This window comes from Lupinus angustifolius, chromosome LG19 (genome assembly GCF_001865875.1).
Source record: "Lupinus angustifolius cultivar Tanjil chromosome LG19, LupAngTanjil_v1.0, whole genome shotgun sequence".
NCBI classification, from domain to species: Eukaryota; Viridiplantae; Streptophyta; class Magnoliopsida; order Fabales; family Fabaceae; genus Lupinus; species Lupinus angustifolius.
The window spans coordinates 2,639,534-2,639,854 of record NC_032027.1 but is presented as its reverse complement, the minus strand read 5'-3'; the positions used below and the strand labels follow the sequence as shown (position 1 = coordinate 2,639,854).

At 37.7% G+C, this 321-nt stretch overlaps 1 pseudogene; it reads right to left on the bottom strand.

Annotated features, from left to right (window-relative positions):
* Positions 1–321, bottom strand: part of LOC109333906 — a 16,075-nt pseudogene that overhangs the window by 4,606 nt on the left and 11,148 nt on the right.

The window sequence follows — 321 nt, the reverse complement described above, 5'->3', positions numbered from 1 at the left end:
TACTTCATTAGAATATCATGAAATGTTGGTACGAAGTACAAGGCGGAATCCTAATCATCACCCAAATAAAACTACTCGCAAAATAAATGTCCTAGACAAGTACACTAATCAAAAAGCACAAGGGCCGGTGTAGGTATAACTGTTTTCCTCAATCCTCCATGCCCCCTCCTGGGACATCGACAAGCGGTAACTCAGAATCCTGGCAGAATGATCCATCTGAAAAAAATGCGAATAGAAGAAAAATAGAAAGAAAAGGGAGTAAAACATCTAATGAATATTATTCATTGACAGCATGGAATTACACAGAATATTACATCCAGA